Here is a 21,818-nt window from a genome sequence, read left to right as displayed (position 1 = left end):
GGAACAAGTTCTGCAAGGGATCCCGGGGACCCAGTGTTATTTGGACGACATCCTGGTTACGGGCGAAAATGACAATGAACACCTTGCCAACCTGGAACAGGTGCTCACGAGATTGCAGGAATATGGGCTATGAGCCAACCGTCCCAAATGCGAGTTCTTCAGGAGACAAATCTCGTATTGTGGCCACATGATTGATGAGGAAGGGTTGCATAAGTCGCCGGACAAGATTGAGGCTGTAGTCAAGGCTCCAGCACCAGAAAATGTGTCGCAACTGAGGTCGTTCCTCGGGTTGGTGAACTACTGCCATAAGTTCTTGCCGAATCTATCTACAATTCTGCACCCACTGAACGCCCTCCTTCAAACTGGTGTAACATGGAAATGGAGTGATGAGTGTAAGCGTGCCTTTCAGGAATGTAAATGCCAAATCACTTCAAAAGAAGTATTGGCCCACTACAACCCAACACTACCGATTTGGTTGGCATGTGATGCGTCACCTTACGGCATTGGAGCGGTGCTGTCACACAAATTCCGTGACGGTTCAGAGAGGCCAATAGCCTTTGCATCGCGCTCGCTAACCTCGGCTGAGCGTAACTACGCCCAGATTGACAGGGAGGCCCTCAGCCTGGTGTGGGGGGTGAAGAAGTTCAATCACTATCTGCACGGGCAGAAATTCACCCTACTGACTGATCGTCAACCCCTGGTCTCAATTTTTAACCCACAGAAGGGCGTTCCGGTGATGACGGCGCAACGGCTGCAAAGATGGTCACTTTTTCTAGGGGCACATCAGTATGACATAGAGTACAAAGGTACGAAACAGCATGGAAACGCTGATGGGCTGTCACGCCTACCGTTGCCTACGGCGGAAGAAGCACCTGCAGTGGACCCGGTGGAGATATTCCATGTGACCATAGTCGAATGTTTGCCTGGTACAAACGCAAGTATTGAGAAGGAAACCCGAAAGGACCCGACACTCTCTCGGGTCTATGATTTGACAGTGAAGGGATGGCCAGCATATGGCGACTCACTGTTGCCAGCATTCTCACCAAGGAGGGAACAGCTGTCAGTGTGCCGGGGGAACCTTGATGTGTGGATCCCGAGTGGTAATTCCACCCAAGTTGAGAGATAGAGTACTCAATGAGCTTCACGAGGGTCATCTGGGAGGGGTAAAAATGAAGAGCCTAGCCAGGGCGTTTGTGTGGTGGCCGGGAATCGATAAAGAAATCGAGGATATGACCAAGAGATGCACAGGATGCCAGAAGGTCCAAAACGCTCCACCACAGGCCCCGCTACATCCATGGGAGTGGCCCTCATCTCCATGGCAACGGGTACACATTGATTTCGCTGGTCCATTTATGGACTCAATGTTTCTAATCACTGTGGACGCCCATTCGAAATGGCCAGAGGTCATTAAAATGTCCTCCACCACCACGGAGAAAACTATTGCAGTCCTAAGGACCATCTTCGCCAGGAATGGGTTGCCAGAACAGATCTGTTCCGACAATGGCCCACAGTTTGCGTCTGAGGATTTCCGGAGGTTCCTGAAGAATAATGGGGTGAAACATTACACATCTGCCCCATATCATCCAGCCACAAATGGATTGGCTGAGAGGTTTGTTCAGACCTTTAAAAAGGCCATAAAGGCAATGTATAATGACGACATACCACTGCAACACAAGGTGGATAACTTCCTGTTTGCTTACCGGAATGCAACACATGCAGTAACCAACCAAACTCCAGCTGTACTGTTTTTCAACCGGAGACTAAGATGTCGCTTGGATTTGCTCAAACCAAACATAAGACGAGATGTTGAGGATAAGCAGTTCCAGCACATAAATGAGAAGCCAACCAGGAGCTTCAAGATAGGGCAACCAGTCTTGGCCCGCGACTACCGAACAGAAAAATGGCAGCCAGGAACGATATGCACACAGCAGGGACCACTAATGTACACAGTGGACGTTGGAGAGAGCATCGTGAGACACCATGTTGACCAGATTCCAGAGTCATAGGAACAAGCCAAACCTGTACCACAAGCATATGCACCTGGTAATGAGCCCGAAGTACAGATTGCGTCTACCTCAGAAGCAGGGGTATTGGAAGCTGACGAACCAACCAATGACAATGAGCCTGAATTGACTCCACTGCCAGAACAGGATACTCGAGAAAGGCGCTATCCAGTCTGGAACAGGAAGCCTCCTCAAAGACTGAACTTATAAATGACTATTTCAGTTGATGTATATATTACTGAGAAAATTGTAATTGTAATTAGTAATTATTTAGTTGTTAAATGAATGTTATGTACTGTTTATCTAAAAGGGGAGGAATTGTTGTGTATGTACCTTTAAGGGAATAACTGGTCTTAGACTGCAGTACCGGCAGTGACCACCCCTGCATAAAAGGCCCTAGCAGGCTTCTGTAGTTTCAGTTTCAAGCTGCCTCTTGTTCAGTAAAGTACCTGTTAAACTGTTCTCCCGAAGTCCGTGTATTATTGAGGTGCGGACTTTACAGTTAAGAAGGCAAATGGTATGTTGGCCTTCGTAGCAAGAGGGTTTGAGTACAGGAACAAGGATGTCTTGCTACAGTTGTACAGGGCCTTGGTGAGACCGCTCCTTGAGTATTGTGTGCAGTTTTGGTCACCTTATCTGAGGAAGGACGTTCTTGCCATGGAAGGAGTGCAGCGAAGATTCACCAGGCTGATACCTGGGATGGCAGGAATGACGTATGAGGAGAGATTGTGTCGATTGGGCTTATACTCACTGGAGTTTAGAAGATTGAGAGGGGATCTCATCGAAACCTATAAAATTCTGTCAGGCCTGGGCAGACTAGATGCTGGAAGGATGTTCCCGATGGTCGGGGAGTCCAGAACCAGGGGTCATAGTCTAAGGATAAGGGGTAGGACATTTATGACTGAAATGAGGAGGAATTTCTTCACCCAGAGAGTGGTGAACCTGTGGAATTCTCTGCCACAGAGGGCGGTGGAGGCCAGTTCATTAAATATATTCAAGAAAGAGTTGGATATATTTCTTAAGGCTAAAGGGATCAAGGGATATGGGGAGAAGGCAGGGACAGGGTACTGAATTTGGATGATCAGCCATGATCTCATTGAATGGTGGAGCATGCTCGAAGGGCCGAATGGCCTACTCCTGCTCCTATCTTCTATGTTTCTATGATACAATCTTATGGGAAAAATTACTAGTGTACACTTTTACAGGCAAAATTACAAATGCAAAAGAATAGCTATACTTATACGGGGAATGGGGAACACACGGCACATCGAGGGAAAACAACTATCTTAACGATCCCCTTATCCTTATCCCACCCCCTATACCTAACTAGATTAAGCTATGAGGGGTCAGAACTTCATGCTCACCAATCAAAAGGTTTGTTAGACTCAAAACAGCGGTTGGGTTTGGGGTGCGCTCTTGGTGCTCTCTGGAGCCTGCCGTCGTCACGTGGCCTCCAGGCGCTGCAAGGGCATTGTCCAGGTTCGAGTATCCCAAAGTTAAAGGCCTAGAAATTCAGTTGTTAGCACCAGCCGCTCGCGCCTTAGGAGGAGGAGAAGTGGGGCGTTAAGTGGCTAGCGCCCGGGTGCGGCGCGATGTGCGCCTCTCACGAACTTCAGTTAAGATTTAGCGCCGGCGCAAAACCGCAGCGCCCGCTCAGCTGCGCACGCAGATCCTGACATCATTTCATGGTGCCACGCCCTTGTTGCGCCCCGAACCGGAAATTCAGTGGCGCCGGCCTAATGTGTGCCTGGCGTCCCTAGCGGCTGGTAGAGGGGAACGGTTCCCAGTTGCTGCGGGGCGCGGGGGGGCGCTAATTAAAGGGGACTCCTCCTGCAGTATAAATGGCATCCTTGTTGCTCCAATCCGTCTTTGTGAGAGACGGATATTTGGAGAGAGACAAAGGGAGAGAGCTTTCTGGTTTGACTCAACGCTCGCACAGGTACTTGTGGCTTCAGGCCAGAGCTTTGCACTTGAATTTAACTTTCAGTGCCATCGGCTTGAGTCGCCACATATAACGGGGGCTGCAATGGGTGGAAACGTTGGCTTTCTGCATTGCATTCAAAGGGCTCAGAGACGCCGTGAGAGAGTGCCAGTCAGGCCAGACGGAGAAGGGCCAACAGGCGTCGGCACAGGAGGCCTTACCCACCCAGGGTATACCGCCAGCAGTTCTCATATCTGAACATGTCTGAGGAGCAGTGTGTTCGGAGGCTGTGATTTAGAAGGGAGTTGGTCACTGAGATCTGCCACCTGCTTCGCAGAGATCTGCAGCCACAGCTGAGGAGCAGGACGTCTCTGTCGGTGGCAGTGAAGGTGACAGTGGCTCTCAACTTCTATGCCACCGGCTCCTTCCAATCCGCTACTGGGGACATTGCCAACATCTCCCAGTTCGCAGTACATTGCTGCATCCACCAGGTGACCAATGCCCTTTTCAGAAGGAGACATCAGTCCATCTCCTTCCCCATGACTCTGGACAAGCAGCAAGAGCATGCAATGGGATTTGGAAGAATAGCGGGCTTCCCCATGGTCCAGGGCGTAGAACTGATGAACCAGCAATGGTCAGGCCTTGCTTCAGGGCTGCAGTGTGCAGGGCATGGCAGCCAAACAAGTTGACCCTCCCCCTTTAAGAGCTGACCGGTGCCAGCGTGTCTGCCTTCATTCAGAAACTCGCCGCACCTGCGCTGCGCTGCGCCCGCCCTCGGTGTTAGCGCCCCGGCTCGCCGGCTTCGCGCCTTACGATAGTCGTGCATTGCCTGCTTTAGCGCAGCAGCAAGCTCTTGGAGCGATGCAACTGAATATCGGCGAAGGTGGCGCTAAGTTGTGCCGGGCGCTAAATTTAGCAAACGCCTGGCTGTAGCGCCCCAAACGTGGCTATACTGAATTTCTAGGCCAAAGTCTCTGTTTGGGTACTTTACCTTGCAGGGATGATTCTTCATCGACAGCCGCCAGATTGAGTTGCTGTGCAGTTATTCGAAGGTCGGCTGAGGCTGAAGGCCCGATAATTCGAAGCCTCCCCTCAGTTTGTCTCCTCAGTTGGTCTTCTCCAGCCGGTCTTCTTCAGGTGGCCTTCCCTCCGGTGGTCTTCCCTCCTCCCCTCGTCAAGTCCCGCCTCGCCTGGCCTGAATTGTCCGTGTCCACCCGACCCAGTGCCGGGGCTAGTTCCAGATGGAGTGGGAAAAGAGCACGGGCAAAGGCCAGGGGGTAAGCGCGGGATGGGGAAAGAGCAGGAGCCACGAGGGCGAGGGGCCGAAGAGCAGCAGCACCAGCATACCAACCAACAAAGAACACACCTAAGAAGCCCCTTGCTACCCGAGGGGGCCTTCAATTATACCTTCGTCGAAAACCCTTATCTGCCCGCCAAATCAGGTTAGTTCTTTGTTTTAATTTTGGCGGGCTATTTTAAATAATGGTAGCAATCCATATTAACTGGTTTTGGATGGCCAATAATCGCATCTACCGGCCCGATAATTGATTTGTATTGTCCTGAAAGTTCCTTGATGGGCCTGCCCGGTCTCGATGGCTCTGTTAATCTGTTTCCGATAATATATGCAGACTGCTTGATGGCCTTAACTATAGGCCTAAACTGAATTTAGATTTGCCTCCAATTCGGTCTAATGCATAATTCAGAGTCCTGTCTGGTTCCAAAATACAAAGTCTCTCTTCACAGAAGACTGCAGCTTGTTTTCGATTTCTCCAAGCTGTCTGCGTTGCAGAGTCCATTTTAAAATCTCACAGGCTTTCTGCCACGAGGCACGGACGCCATTTTGGGTACCCTTCTTGATTTTAAACAGTCCACGCAGGGTCCCGTTTATTAATAACAGCCATCGGGGAAATGCAGAAATTTTGCAAATCTTACATGGGCGGGGTGGGGGGTGGTAAAACAAGCTGTCGATTCGCTATCGCCCGTTTTACACTACCATCAAAGTCAAATTTCACCCTCATTGCCATTTGAAGGCTCTTTAAGAATCCAATGTCTTGCTAAGCCTTATTTCTGGATAAATACAGCCTGTGACTATCCGTTCCTGTGCTTGATGTGACAGCTACTGAGTGCAAAGTTTTTCACCAGCTTTCATATAGTTTTGAGAAAAACTAAATACATGTGCTACTGAACTTGTGTAGAGGAAATTCTGAAAGGCCTTCGAAGTTGCTTCTCCCCTATTTTGAATATTCACTCTAGTAGTTAATGACAGATCTTTTAACATTTTGGTCTCTTGTTAGGTGGTTTGATTGCTCACAGTGAATAATGGTGACCTTACTTACTAGAAGGTGTTGCTAGAGCCTGTATGACTGTTCCCCCAGTCTCCCAAGTCTTAGGCCTAATTAAATCGCAAAATTTTGTGACACAATGAAATAGACAGAATTCTTCTCTAATTCAACAATAGTTTCTGACACTAGGCAAAATATTGCAATACCACGCAAAGCGAATGAGTAATTTAGGTAACAGCACTCAGGAGCTTTCCTACCTTCAACATAGCCTATGCTCTTTTAAACAGCCTCACCCATGCAATTCTGCCTAGGTCCTGGGGCTCCCATTGTTGACTTAGGCTATCATTTGCAATGTTTTTTGGACCCATTGTGTATGTTGGATCTTTTGGTGCTCCTCAGTTACTGGCTCAGAGATATAATTGGAACTGGTGATGAGCTCAAAAGATGTAGGGGACAAGAAGTTAATCGGATCATAGAACAAAATTAACAAAACTAGCCGGGATAAAAAGAGAAAGAACAAAAAAGTAGTGGAGGAAAAGTTGAATATTTTAAAAGAATCAAAGCAAAAAGTAGTCACTGGGGGGAAAGAGTGAAAAATACAGTTGTGAGCATATAGAATCAAAAATCATCAACACGGTAACCAAAGTCATTAAGGAACACAGGAGGAAACATTTCTGCTGTCTACAATGATGCGGAACTTAGCAACCAGGGTAATTCTTCTCCCAGTAAGAGCAGTGAGCAGGAGACTAGGATGACAAATTTAAGGCTGCAATTTCCTGTTGATCAAAAACAGTTTAATAAAGAGAAAATATCCTACATTTGTATAGCACCTGATCATGTCCCCAGGCTGTCCCAAAGTGCTTCAGAACCAACAAATTACTTTCAAAGTGCAGTCACTGTTGTTCTGTAGGCAAACATAGCAGCCAATATGCACACAGCAAGATCCCACAGACAGCAAATAAGATTGCATGGCCACTTAATCTGGTCATTAATTTAAGACTTTTAATTCTATAGACTAGTAGCTCTCCTGGTCATGAACAGTTCAGGACCTGGACTATAGAATCATGTTTTCTGATTTTTACCATGCCCTGTACTGAGGTCCTAGAGCTCTGGTATAAAGGCAGAAAATGCTGGAAATACTTGGCAGGTCAGGCAACATCTGTGGAGAGAGAAACAGAGTGAACGTTTCAGGTCGATGACCTTTCCTCAGAACTCAACTAGGTTCCCACTTTGAAGCAGCACGCCTGCCATTGCACCATCTCAGAAGGCAGTGAAACAAGTAGAAAGCAGGTGGAAAGACTACCGATGAAGAGGCAGGAAACAGCTACCAATAAACCACTAGTAAGGAGGAGAAAATGAACTAATGAAATCGATCAAAATATTTTTTGAATAGGTATTCAGCCATCAATCACCTCAGTGGTAGCACTAAAGTTTAAAGTTTGTATTAAATATATAAAAAACTCATAATTTGCAAAATATTAAAGTTTAACATTAGAGTTGTCTTTTTTATGTTTGAAATCTCAGCGGCAATGTTTCTCTCCATAGACAACCCCTTTCTGTGGGGCCTGGTGATTGAGATCTGCTATTTTTCTGAAGCTAGCAATGTCTTCCCTGATGATGTGAGGGTTAAACTGGGTGGATGACTACAACTCCTCGAATGTCTGAGTGTCAATGTGCATGCCATTCTGGGGGACCTCAACTCTCAGAATGCACATTAAAACTTCCATCATCTGCTCAAACGAGGAAGAAGAGCTTACAAGTAGGATGTTGTGGCTCACTCTGTGAATGGTCAGTTCAACATATGAATCATTACAAAATTCTGGTGCTTTAAAGATAAATCTTGATTTTTCTGATTGAACAAATAAAATATTTGTTCTCACAGATGTGAACTTCTCCTTGGAAATCAGATCCAGGGGAAGATATATTTCACAACAGTTGCCATCACATATGATTTTTTATGCTCTAGTTTAAATTTAACAGTTACCTGAAGAAAAACAATAAACATGCCACTACTTCTTGAGTGGGCAAAATGGTAGCAGGTCAATTTTAACACAGGTAAGTGTGAGGTCATCCATTTTGGACCAAAAATGGATAGATCTGAGTATGTTTTTATTTGCTAGGAACAGTGGAGGTCCAAATAGATTCAGGGATCCATGTACACAGATCACTAAAATGTAGTGGTCAGGTACAAAAAATAATCAAGGCTAATGGATTGTTAGCCTTTATATGTAGAGGGCTAGAATATTAAGGGGAGGAAGTTTTGCTACAGCTATACAACCGCACCTTAGAAAGGATATATTGGCCTTGGAAGGAGAGCAGTGAGATTTACCTAAATGTTACCAGGGCTCCAAGGGTTAACGTATGAGGAGAGAATACATAAACCAGGCTTATATGCCCTGAAATATAGAAGGTTAAGGGATGATTTGATTGAGGTTTTTAGGATTTTGAAAGGAATTGATAGGGTAGATAGAAAGAAACTTTTTCTGCTGTGGGGGAGTCTCGGACAAGGGGCTATAACCTTAAAATCAGAGCCAGGCCATTCAGAAGAGAAGTTAGGGAACACTTCTTCATGCAAAGGGTGGTAGAAGTGTGGACCTTTTGGCGGTACAGGCTCAAGGGGCTAATTGGCCTACTCCTGTTCCTATGTTCCTTCTCTAGGAGGTTCTGTGGGGTAGAAATTGAATGCAAAGCAGGCGCCCCTGGTGGCTGCCTAAAACCGACATTAGGCCCATACATATGTAAATGAGGGACCTAATGGTTCTTTTAAGACACTTCTGCCAAATTGGGCCTGCTCAGGATTCTTCAGCAGCTGCCATCAAAAGATCAGTTTTTTAAAAAAAGCATTCCTATGGTGCCAGGAGAAATGGGTGTGTTCTCTGAAGTCCACAGTACCCCGATTTCCCTCCACAATCCCCGCCACCCCCCACCCCATCCATTGCTGCTCTATCCCTTCCTCCTGCGAATTTCCTTTGGGCTGCTTCTGGGGAGGCAAGTGGCCCAAAATTCATCTATTTCAAATGGGCGAGCTGCCTATGCAGATGCGACAGGTGCTGGCAGTTTGCCCAATTAATATTACTGAGGCCCAAGGTCCAATTTAATGCAAGCATTATACCTCCTAGTTGTGGCACATATTCCAAGCGTGGATCCCATTTTAGACCCCAAAACGGGCCTAATGGAATTTCCATCCCCCCCCATTTGCCAGCTTGGAATGAGGCCATGTTACACATCAGACCCAAGAGTACCTGTGAGCAATGCAATTGGAGATCAACTAGTATTTATTCAATAAAACTGTTGTACAGTGTAATCATTTATATGGATACAAGGTGCATACAAAGGATCTGTAGACATGACCTGGTATGAGCCAGACATCACTAGTTTGGCACAGGAGATTCCCTTAAATGCAATGAAATATCCTCACACCTCCAGCTTACCCCATTCCTCCTCTGAAAAAATGATGGCAGCACCTCAGGCCAGTATGCCTCATTGCTTTCCTCTTCCAGGGTTTGCCAAATCCTGCAGTCCATTTATGCCAGCTGGATTAATGGTGGACATATATATATATCTATAAACAACTTAAATTACAATGAATTGGATACACTTACCAAATAATAGCTGGAATTGCTATTTGTGCAACATTGACCTCGATATTAACCCCCACATGATGGATGGGAGGGTCGGGGGTGGGGGTAAAAAATTTTAAATGGGGAACGTGACCCCAACCCGTCGGCTACATGTCCAATGGCAGCGAGTTTCGTGGCATCTGAATGTCCCGCCATGGAGAGGCGGGACACTTCATTAACATATTTAAATCAGGCTCCCACAGTGCAATTGGGAGCCCGATTTAAATTTTACAGTTGCTGCATGGGTTTCCCAGGGGTCGGGAAACCCGGTAGTGAAAGGGTGGTGGGAGCTGCCGGCTTCAGAAGGTAAATATCTTTTACAGCACTCCTTGTGGGTGACTGCCCCCCACCCCCCTCGGCTTCCCCCTCTGCCGATCGTGGTCAATCCCACTTCCCCCACCCCCCCCCCCCCCAAGCTCTGAACACCGGCCTTCCCCCCCTCCCGATTGTAGGGGACCGGTCCCAAGGGTCCCCTGGCTGTGGAATCTTGTGACTGGTTTTCCTGCCCTGTATCTGGCCGGGCTGTCCATTTATCCGGCTGCCGGGTGGGAAACAGAAGGGAAAAGGGTAATAAGTTCCTGCCGTTAAATTCAGCAGGGCCTCTGGCCTTGCCAGGTTCTTCGGACGTTTTCCGAATCCCCTGCACCCTCCCCGCCTCCCTGAAAATATCAGGGCCACTGTGTTATTGCCATTTTAAACCCATGGCTTGAGTCCTCCACTCAGACCAAACTGTTTCATAGTAAATAACTTTGTAGTTTATGACTGTTACTAAGCTGTTGATACAAATTACTGCCTCCTCATGCCTGTTCTGTTTATTATTATATGATTTGGTTTAGACACGCAGGGTCCTATGCTTCTAAATATACCAATGTAGTTTGTGAAATCTCAATGCAATAATTAAATTACTATTGCCAGGATTCTGCTATTCAGGACAGAGTTCCAGTGGGGTGGGACTTCCTCTCAGCTTTCCGAATCAGTCCCAACCCGACCCATTTCTCTGGGTTGGGGTCATTCATCATGCACTGTCGGCCTCCGTGGGATTCCTGCTGCCACGAGGGGGTAGAAAATTCCACTGGTGCTGCAGCAGGGATGTCACCGCAGCACCAGAAGAGGTGGTGAGGGCACTGAAAGGGGTAGAAGTACCCTGAAGGACAGAGTGCATGTCCCACTGAAGGCCGCGGCCAAGACCGGGCCCTTCAGCAAGTAAGTTGTTGAGACCAAACTGGAGGGCGAGGAGGCTATTACAAGGCCGTTTCCCTGCACTCGGCGAACTCGGGGCCTTCACTATCATTTTCCAGGATCTACCATCGTCTTCTACATGGCGGTCCTGGGAAGCAGAAGTAACTAGGTCAGACGGGAGGGTAAATCCTCCTCGGATACGGGCCCCACTCCCCCACTGTAATTTGCATGCAGTGGGCGGGGAAGGAATGGCTAGCAACAGTCTTAGTGAGGGCTGGGGGAGAGCAGTCCCAGTCAGGTCAGTGAGGTGGCAGTAGGCTGTAGCACCCAAATTTTCCCTCATTCTCCACTGCTATCTCACCCGATTCCAGGCGGGATCATGGAGGAGAATGTTCCTCCTGTAGGTTGACAAAAATGGCTTGAATGCTTTTCTTTCTGTGGCCTGGTATAATTTGTAAATTTTGATCAATACAAGGGACCAGAGACATAGTAAATAAACAGCCTAAACAAGAATATGGCAGTCTGTTATTTTGTACAATAAGCACTGTAAAACACATTCAGCTTCTGTCTTACTTTGTAAACATAGAGCTCAGAAAAGCTAAGGAAAGTCTAGTGACTATCAGAGGCAAATAGCATTTATTTAGCACTATGTGGGGGTCAGTTTCAGATCCTCATAAAGCCATTATCACAGATGATCAGTGAGTGAAAATGTAGGACACAGTCTGACTAAATCGACTACATTTGAAATTCATTTTTTAAATGAATATCCAAATGTGTAAAGAATTACACCAGAGAAAAAATAAAATTCTGTATATTATAATGCTATGGTCCAAAATATATTGCCACGGTTTCCAGTAAAAGCAATTTGAAATGTCTGTCAGCAACTGACTAATGAGTTTATGCAATAGAACAGTGACTGCACTACAAAAGTACTTCATTGGCTCTAAAGCCAATCCTAAAGGGCTACGGACCAAGAGCTGGAAAGTGGGATTAGGCTAGATAGCTCTTTGTCGGCCGGCGCGGACGCGATGGGCTGAAATGGCCTCCTTCCGTGCTGTAAATTTCTATGATTCTATGAAAGCGCTTTGGTACATCCTGAGTTTGTGATTGCCGCTATATAAATGCAAGTTCTTTCTTCCTTTGCAATTTCTTTTTTAAATAGTACAGCATTGCGACAGTATGAAGTACAAAAAGTACATAACTCAATATCCTCAGATACAGCAACAGATAATTAGAACAACAACTTGTATTTATATAGCACCTTTAACGCAGTAAAGCATCCCAAGGCGCTTCACAGGAGTAATAATTAATAGAATTAAATAGTACACTCCCAAATTAACATGACATAAGAGAGTGGAAATTATTGTTTTATATATTCAATATGAGCAATCAACACATTTGTTTGGTATTCCTCTGTACACAATTTTTCGGTAGGAGCCAGGGTTAATGCTTCTATTTAAACAGTGAGCAGAGGAACATCATAAGAATGCATTAAGTATTCATATCCAAACACTGCAACCCATAATCCCTAGACCAAGGAGGCTAACTTAATTCAGTTGGTAGGATTCTCCAATCTGAGTTAGAAAGCTGTGGGTATAAACCACAGTACAGAATTGAGCACATGATCTAGGATGATACCTCAGTGCAGTACTGAGGGAGTGCTATATTGTTGGAGCTGCTGTCTTTGAAATGAGACATTAAACCGAGGACCTCTCTGCCTGCTCAGGTAGATATAAAGTACCCTTGGCATAGTTTCAAAGCAGAGCAAAGAGTTCTCCCGGCATCCTGGTCAACAGTCAACCCTCAATCAACACCATTTGTTGATTCATTTGTTGTTTATGGGAACTTGCTGTGCTTCAATTCACTGCCACATTTGCCTACATAACAACACTGACTGGATTTCCAATGTAATTCATTGGTTGCGAAGCACTTGGGATGTCCTGAGGGTGTAAAAGGTGCTACATAAATGTAAGCTCTTTCTTTCGCCTTTCTTACATACAATATTAGAGATAAGATTCAGGCAGATAAAGGTGCCATGCCTGTGAGATGCTACACTAAAAAATGCAGGTAATAGACTTGGAACCATCTCTTAATACATGTGGCAAATTAGGTTTTTTGACAAAAGAAATAGTTTTTCAACTATGAAAAATGGAACTTGACAAAATGATTTAAAAAAATTTAACAACCACTAATACAAAAGTTAAGTAAAACTTACAAATTATTTTTGCAGTTAGCAGAAGCTTGTTTTACTCAAATACATGCAGACTTGATAAGGTATCACCACTGGGAGCCTCCACAAAACCATCATAAGAATGGAGTCACACATCAGCCACTGTGGCACGCAAGGCTGTCCAGTTAATCCTACAAACCTGTGTCAGCATATTGACCATAGCACCACCCTCCTAGCTGGCTAGCCTCAGCAGATTCTGTACTATTAACAACGATGGCGCTGGTTGAAACAGCCGTTTTATTCGCTATAACTTGAGATCCCATGGTACTCTCCATCTACTGCAGTCTCAAGATGTAGAGGCAAGGGGTTAACGGGGCAACTGCTGACCTTTCTTGGCTGATGCACTCCTTTCTATGTTTCAGATAATAGGCCACTGCCTTTAGGAAAGAAATGGAGGAAAGGGACATGATTGTATGTGATTAATCCAAGTTCCAACCAAAAGCCATTTATATACCCATAAATCTGAATATTGGGTTTTTGATTGTTAAAGTTGATTGGATTTTGTCTTACTTAATTAGGCTTGATAAGTTGATGAAAAAGTAGGAATTTAAATTTCAACCCACTTGTCACAATCAACAATGGTGTTCTGTAGAGCTTTTATCTGCTCTGTGATGGATTATTGTAGCCTACTCAGGAAAATCCGAAGCCAATTAAGGTCATTGGACTGGATGCAAATGACCTACTCCATGCCAACATCCTTTGTCGGTCAGCACCAAATTATGTGGCTGGGCTGAAAGTCTACCATAAAGTTATGACTGAAGCAGCAACACGGGGTGAATACTTAAGCCAGACATCCGTACTTGTGCCAGAAACACAAGAGTTGCTGTAACTGGGTTCCGCATTCTGTATTAATATACCGAGATTGCACATAATCCCAATAGCAAAGCTTCACACATAACTTCTCCTGCCTTTAGATCACACTCCCAGACAAAGTAATTGCCGGCAACTTTGTCCTTCATCTCCACTAATTCAAATACAATTAACGACGGCTTGCCAAACCAGGACTGAGGCAATGGTTGGGTACCTTAAAGGAGGAACTTCACAAATACGTACATAGAAAAATATGTCCATTATTAACCTGGTGACATGTTTCAGTCAAAGTTTCAAACTTGTTTACACTAACCAATGTTTCTGTCAAGAGGGGAAAAAATTGAAGTCCTAGGGCTGGATTTTGATTCAGGGGCAGGCTGGGGTCATGTAATTCGCATTTCGTGTTAGCCAGCCGATTCTAAATCGATGTGGGAGAATGATGCGATTTGAACTTAATTGGCCAATTGAGTTCCAACGTGTGGGAACCCATGGCCAATGAGTTTTTCCAATCTGAAAGTCACCTCCGATGATGTCATCATTGCTGCTGCATTTAAGGTCTGCAACAAGCCTTGCTTCTTCTGCAGACTGCCAACCTTTTGGCCTTTGCAGTGAGAGGGTCCTGGAGGAAGAATGGCCAGCCAGAGACCTAGGTCTGCTCCCAGGTTCGATGACGTTGCACTGCAGGCTTTAGTAGAGGGAGCAAGAGCACATAAAGAGGTGCTCTTCCCTTCTTCAGGGAGGAAGAAGCCTCCCCAGCAGACCAAGGCTGTGTGGATCCAGGTGGCAGAGGAGGTCAACTCATTGTCAGTAACCCCCAGAACCTGGCTTCAGTGCAGGAAGAGATTTCATGACCTGCGCATTGGAAAAGTGAGTATAAATTTTCCATCACCCTCGATCTGATCCCCATTGCCTTTCCTCACCAGCACTCAGCTTTAGCAATCTCTTCCTCCACATCCCACTTGACACTGACATCCCTGCACCCTTACCCATTCCCTCTCTCTCTATGGTCACTATTCAACTATGCAGCCCTCACACTCCCTATCACACTGATGCTATGAAAACAACTGACAACACATAGGGAGGGCCCTTGGTCTTGCCACCTCACTCCATCTTTGTCTCCTTCTAAGCATCTATGCTATGGATGCTCTACACTCACTCCTTCATTCTCACTCAACCTCCACTTGTCTCCCTCATTGCAGGAAAAGAGAGCTCACAATAAGAGAGAGAGAGCGAGGACAGGAGGAGGGCCACCCTCAGTAGGCCACCTCACCCCCTGGGAGGATGCGGTCCTGGATATCGTGGGAGTGGAGGACGATGCGCAAGTGGGGGACGGACAGACGGGTGCATCACAGCAAGCTGGTGACAGAATAGTATTCCATCTCTCTCAATGACATTGCATGAGTCGCTGATAATGATTCTGAAGCTCTAACAGATGGACTTATGATCATCTGCAATGTGCATATAACCTTGGCATCACATCTCTGACTCTTTCCTTTACTCCCCCACAGGACCATCGCAAGCACCCGTCCCCACTAGCCAGGAGGAAGAGCCTGAGCATCCAGACTCCTCAGAGGAAGCTGCAACCTCTGAGGGCGCAGCGTCTGCAGAATTCAGCACAACCAGTACCAGCGCAGACATTCACACCTCAGTGGGACCATCGCGAGATAGAGTAGTGTTGTCACCTGGTATATCACAGCTCACAAGTGAGCATCAGCAGATTGTGGAGACAGGGACAGCAGTGGAGAGTCTTAGTTGGAGGGCGCAGGACTCTGCCAGCTCGGCTCAGCTGCATGTCGACCCTCTGCCTCTGGGTCCATCCACAAGATCAGCGGTGCTGGAACTCCAGGAACAGATGCAGGAGTCTCTGGCAGGTTTTGTCTCCAGGGTCGCTGCGAGTGGAGCGAATGGAGGAGTCCCTTGCGAACATGAGCAGAGCCTTTGTGGAGTAATTGGCGCATGAACGCATCACCATGGAAAGGATGGCAACCTCCATGGAGGTGATAAGTCGCCAGAGTGCAGAAAACATGGTGAGTGTTCTGAATAGAATGACCTCTCTGGAGGAGCGATGGTCATCTATTGAACAAAGAAACCAGACCTTCATGGAAGTCCATCTGAATAGGACTGCCAGTGCAGATACGAGTCCCCATGGCCCCCCTGGTGCGCAGCAAGGTGCTCTCAAGCCACTTGCAAGCGCTGAGGGGGACCTAACCCATGAGAGGGAAGTTGGTGGCAGACATCAAGGAAGTGGGGGCTCCTCTCCAAGTGCTCACACTTCCATGCCACTGCAGAGCCCTTGGTCAGAGCCCCACCAGAGTCCACACCCATCTAAGATCGGCGTCTCAACCCCTGCACAGCCGCAGGAGCAGCAGACTGTTGACGAGCCCTCACAGGTTCGCAACCCCAGAGGACGCCCGCCAAAGGTGTCAAGACTGGAGCAGCAAGAAAGTAAGCAAGGGGCCTCCACATCTGCTGAAGCCACAGGGGAAGCACTACGTAGGAGCACGCGTAAGAGAAAGATACTGCACAAATAGTCACAAGGGTAGTCACTTGGGTGAAATTTGATGTTTTATGTTAAAAAGCCATCAGATGAATACTGTAAATAAAAAATCTGATGGCTACTGCTGTAGTTGTGGCGTGTGTCATTTCACGAATGGGACTTCCACATTGAGGGCTTAGGATTACTTGCAATTGTCAGTATGGTGGTAAATTGCTAGGAATCCGCTGGTTCTTGGCCATTGTCGATGCTCAGGTAAGAAGCTGCGAGGCAAAAGTGCTTGATTGGCTAGGCTAAGCAAATCTGGCCAAGATGAGTGCGTTTCTTGCATCCCGGGCAGCTATGTTCTCGCGTACTGCTGCAACTGGTTGATGGGCCTCAGCAAGATGTTTGTTTTCGCTCTCCTCCTCTTCCTCCTCCTCATCTGAGGAGGATATGTGACGAGCCACTTGATCCTCAGGAATCTGCAAGCCATGACGCTGTGCCATGTTGTGAAGAGCACAGCAAACCACGATGATTCTGGAGACCCTGGCTGCTGAGTACTGCAAGGCTCCACGTGATCTTTCCAGGCATCTGAAGCGCATCTTCAGCAAACCGATGATTTGCTCGATTATGGCTCTGGTGGACATGTGGCTGGAGTTGTAGCTCTCCTCAACTTCGTTGGATGGTCTCCTCAACGTCGTCATTAGCCACGTCTTCAGGGGATAACTTGTCTCCAAGTAGCCATCCGTTAAGTTGGTCTGGCGGAATGAATAGCGGAGGCACACTAGGCTGGCGCAGTATGAAGGAGTCATGGCAACTGCCAGGGTACTTGGCACAAACATGCAAAATTTCCTTCTTGTGGTCACACACCAGCTGAACGTTAAGGGAGTGGAAGCCCTTGTGGTTGACAAAAATACCTGGATTGCAATGGGGTGCGTAAGGGCCACATGTGTGCAGTCAACGACGCCCTGCGCCCTTGGAAAGCCTGCCAGATTAGCTAATCCAACCGCACACGCCGTGACACTTGCTTGATCCTTGGTGAAATGGATGTGATTGTGCGCGATGGCAAAGAGGGCATTGGTTACCTGCGTGATGCAAGTGTGTGCAGCCGCCTGGGAGATGCTGCTGATGTCTGCTGCTGATCCCTGGAATGAGCCTGAGGCAAAAAAGTTGAGTGTGGTGGTGACTTTGATGGCCACTGGTAAGGGTTGTCCACCTGGTCCTCTGGGCTGCAGGTCTTGTTGCACCATTGCACAGATGTCACCCACTACCTCTCGCGAAAGTCGGAGCCGCCTTTGGCACTGCTGCTCAGACATGTTGAGGTAACTGACCCTGTGTCTGCAGATCCTGTTTGGGGGTTATCTCCTGTGCCAACGGGCTTCCATGCGCTGGCCCCTTCCAGCCTGTGCAGCTTCAGGTGGGTGAGCAGCAGCTTGGCGCTGCTGTTGGTGCTGCTGCTGTTGGTGCTGCTGCTGTTGGTGCTGCTGTTGTTCCTGGTTCTGCTGGTGCCATGGCTGGTGCTCGAGTTCACCTGATGTCCAGAAGGGAAGGAAATAAATGGCTCCCATGCTTCTGGTATATGCCTCAGTTGAGGAAGCGCTCAGTGAAGGTGGCGAGAGGGGTTTCCCAGGAGGTCAAACTGGAGATGGGTGTCAGGCTCCAAACTTTCACAGCTGTGGTTATGCCTTCTAAAAGTTCCCCCAGACCTGAGACAACATCGTCCTGCCACCTGCAAATGATGGCTGATCAAATCTCCTATTTAATGATTGACCTGCAGCTGATATTCAGCAATTGAATTGTGCTCCCGCCAGGTTTCACTGTCGTGTTTCAGAACAGGCATGCTTCATGTGGGAAAAGGGTTAAAATCACAAAGGCCTTTCAAAATGGCATTATAGAGGCAATTTAGTGCTTGTTAAGGGCCTTAACGGCCTATCCCGCCTCTTGGAGGCGGGACGGAGACGGGATCATTAGACACGATTTAATGAAAATTGCTTGGAGGCGGGGCAGTTTTTGCACTTTTAACCCCCCACACGCCTCCAATCCCGCCTCAACAGCCCGATGAAAATCGAACCCCTAAAGTCTTTGCAAAAATATAGGTTTATTAAACAATGTGTTGGATTAACATGGGCCCAATTAACCAAAGGCCTAGTAAGTAATGTGAGAGAAATGCAACTGAACAGAACATTGGCCCAGAAATTCGGGTCTCCAAGGGTGAGTACGCACGGGGTACTCACCCGTAGGCCTGATGGAAGTGCCGGTTTCCTGCATGCACTGCACATGCGCGAGAAACCGGCACTTCCGTTCCTCTGAACGAAGGGGTTCAGAAGTTGAATGCGTGCGCGGGGGAGGCTGCGCGTGCGCATCGAACTTCGTTTTTTTTTACAGGTTTTCCCGGGAGGGTAAGTCTCCAGAATTTAGAAATATAAAATGTAGGCGTAAGGCCTGCTTTTTACAAGGTAAGTGGTGAATTAATTAAAATTAAAACATTTTTTCCACAGGTTTATTATTTTTAAATACTTTAAAGCAAGGTAAGTTTAATTTTAGCCCCGTTAGAAAATAAAATTATTTTTTTCAAAAATTTAAATTATTGTTTAAAATAGTTATTTCATGTAATTTATAGTTTATTTAAAAAATGTGATTTAAAAAAAAAAAAATTTATTTGAAGATTTAGTGCTATTTTGGGGCCGTAGTATTTATAAGTCTTGACAGCACTTCCTGTCCGACTTATCACAGAATCACAGAAACCCCACAGTGCAGATAGAGGCATTTCGGCCCATCGAGCCTGCACCGACACATATCCCACCCGATCCCCGTAACCCCTACACCAACACATATCCCACCCTATCCCTGTAACCCCACGTATTTAATCCCCCTAACACTAAGGGTCAATTTATCATAGCCAATCAACCTAACCCGCACATCTTTGGACTGTGGGAGGAAACCGGAGTACCCGGAGAAAACCCACGCAAACACGGGGAGAATGTGCAAACTCCACACAGACAGTCGCCCGAGGCCGGATTCGAACCCGGGTCTCTGGCGCTGTGAGGCAACAGTGCTAACCGCTATGCCACCGTGCATTCCCTGCACCGATTGGCTGCCCATGGCCCACGTGATCCCAGGGGATGCATCGAACTAACTGCGCCCCTGGGATATGCAAGCACTGCACGCCGGCAGCTGGACCAGGCCCCGGATCGGAATCCCACGCGGGCCCACAGCTCAACGGCCGGCGCGCAAGGTAAGTGCAGATCGGGGGCTTGCACCCGCGGGAAGCCCCCAACCCGAATTTCTGGGCCATTATGTTAAATAACAACAGAAAATGCTGGAAAAACTCAGCAGGCCAGGCAACATCCGTGGAGAGAAATTAGAGTCAAAGTTTCGGGTCAAAACCCTTTATCAAGACTAAGGAGGCACAGGGAATGAAATAGATTAAGAGGCCGGGCTGGGAGAGAACAAAAGAGAAGAGACATTAAGAGGTATTCAAAACGAGACGAGATGGTGATAGGACTAGTGGAGACAAAAGACAGCTCTAGATTAGGTGTGAAATGCGTTGGCAGAATGGGAGACAGCTGCCATGTGGGAGAGAGAAAAAAAGGAAAGGGGGCGGGGGGGGAAACCAAAACAACGGTGTGGAGAAAAAATAGAAGTAAAAAATGTAATAGGGGCCGAGGTTATGGTCTGAAATTGTTGAACTCGATATTGAGTCCGGAAGGCTGTAAAGTGCCTAATCGGAAGATGAGGTGCTGTTCCTCGAGTTTACGTTGAGCTTCCGTGGAACAACGCAAGAGGCCAAGGACGGTGAGGTCCGAGTGGAAATGAGGCGGTGAATTAAAATGACAGGCGACCGGAAGCTCGGGGTCACCCTTACGGACTGAACGGAGGTGTTCCGCAAAGCGGTCACCCAATCTGTGTTTGGTCTCCCCAATGTCGAGGAGACCGCATCGTGAGCAGCGAATACAGTATACTAGATTGCAAGAAGTACAAGTAAATCGCTGTTTTACCTGGAAGGGGTGTTTGGGGCCCTGAACAGTGGGAAGGGGGAAGGTATAAGGGCAGGTGTTACATCTCCTGCGCTTGCATGGGAAGGTGCCAGGTGAAGGGGAAGGGGTGCTGGGGGTGATAGAGGAGTGGATTGGGTGTCTCGGAGGGAGTGGTCCCTACAGAATGCTGAAAGGGGAGGGGAAGATGCGTTTGGTGGTGGGATCACTTTGGAGGTGGCGGAAATGGCGGAGGATGATCCGTTGAATGTGGAGGCTGGTGGGGTGAAAGGTGAGGACAAGGGGAACCCTATCGTGGTTCCAGGAGGGAGGGGCAAGGGTGAGGGCAGAAGTGCAGGAGATAGAATGGACACAGTCGAGGGCCGTGTCAACCATGGTAGAGGGGTATCCTCGGTTGAGGAAAAAGGAAGACATGTCGGAAGCACTGGTGTGGAAGGTGGCATCATCGGAGAAGATGCGGCGGAGACAGAGAAACTGGGAGAATGGAATAGAGCCCTTACAATAACCTATCCCCAGAGATGGAGACGGAGAAGTCGAGGAAGGAAAGGGAAGAGTCAGAGATGGACCATGTGAAGGTGAGGGAAGGGTGGAAATTGGAGGCAAAGTGTATTCACTGCTCATGATGCGGTCTCTACATTGGGGAGACCAAATGCAGATTGGGCGGCCGCTTTGCGGAACACCTCCGTTCAGTCCGTAAGGGTGATCCCGAGCTTCCGATCACCTGTCATTTTAATTCACCGCCCCATTCCCATTCGGACCCCACCGTCCTTGGCCTCTTGCATTGTTCCATGGAAGCTCAACGTAAACTCAAGCAACAGCACCTCATCTTCCGATTGGGCACTTTACAGCCTTCCGGACTCAATATCGAGTTCAACAATTTCAGACCATAACCTCGGCCCCTATTACATTTATTACTTATATTTTTTCTCCACACCTTTGTTTTGGTTTCCCCCCCTTTTTTTTTTCTCTCTTCCCACATGGCAGCTGTCTCTCATTCTGCCAGCGCATTTCACACCTCATCTAGAGCCGTCTTTTGTCTCCACTAGTCCTATCACCCGGGAGAGTTCAATCTCAGCGGGAGCAGAGCGAGAGCGCCAAAACCCGGGAGAGTTCAAACACAGCGGGAGCAGAGCGAGAGCGGCAAAACCCAGGAGAGTTCAAACACAGCGGGAGCAGAGCGAGAGCGCCAAAACCCGGGAGAGTTCAAACACAGCGGGAGCAGAGCGAGAGCGGCAAAACCCAGGAGAGTTCAAACTCCAATCTCAGGGAAGGAGAGAGGTAAAAAGTATTCAAGGTGTGACG

Source organism: Somniosus microcephalus, chromosome 2 (genome assembly GCF_052327205.1).
Source record: "Somniosus microcephalus isolate GS21.2 chromosome 2, FLI_Smic_1.0, whole genome shotgun sequence".
Classification (NCBI taxonomy): Eukaryota; Metazoa; Chordata; class Chondrichthyes; order Squaliformes; family Somniosidae; genus Somniosus; species Somniosus microcephalus.
This window is presented reverse-complemented; position numbering follows the sequence as displayed.